Source organism: Gymnogyps californianus, chromosome 4 (genome assembly GCF_018139145.2).
Source record: "Gymnogyps californianus isolate 813 chromosome 4, ASM1813914v2, whole genome shotgun sequence".
Taxonomy (NCBI): domain Eukaryota; kingdom Metazoa; phylum Chordata; class Aves; order Accipitriformes; family Cathartidae; genus Gymnogyps; species Gymnogyps californianus.
The window spans coordinates 47,317,834-47,318,547 of NC_059474.1; positions in this window are offsets into that span (position 1 = coordinate 47,317,834).

Below are 714 nucleotides of genomic sequence, written 5' to 3' on the forward strand. Positions count from 1 at the left end.
GAGGTCTGGGCAAGCGAAGGACTGGGAAGGCAAGAACAGTAATTCAAATGGCAAAGTATGATGAAGTAGCTAAGGTATTAAGTGGCGATGACATTTTGGCAGCTAAGTTCATGATCAAATTGCTTGACACATTGTTAAGGATTGTCAGTGTTCAGTGTTTGGGGTTTTTTTCAGTCTAAAACCTACCTATGGCCTTTCCACTTGATTATTTCATCCCATGCCCTTTCTTGCTTTCATTTCTTTTCTGCCACAGAGAATGAGGAAGGAAGCATGGAGTTGAATAATAGAGGACTTCAGCTCTGAATTCAGTATGAAGGGAATTATGTGGTCTTTTTTGAGGAAATTCACGTGAAAGGACTGACAGGAGAAAGTAAAGGTCCTTATACTAGATCGTTTCCTCATCACTTGCTATTGACAACAGCAACATCCTTTTGGGTGGGGACACTGGCAGTCTTCCAGAAGCCCTTAAGCCCTGACTTCTCAGGAGGAGAGCTCAGGTGTTTGCAGAAAGGCCCTGGACCTTTCTTCCCTTTGCTCTGTGCCTCAGAGTTTCCAAGCTTTCCTTTCCTTGTAACTGCTTCATCAAAGTTTTTTTTCAGAGACAAAATACATGGAAATAATGAAGTGAGGGAAAACCATTTCTCCCCCCCTCCTTCTTTCCTAGGAGAAACAGAAATCTGATGTTAAACTAAAATAGCCTTGGGAATGGATTTA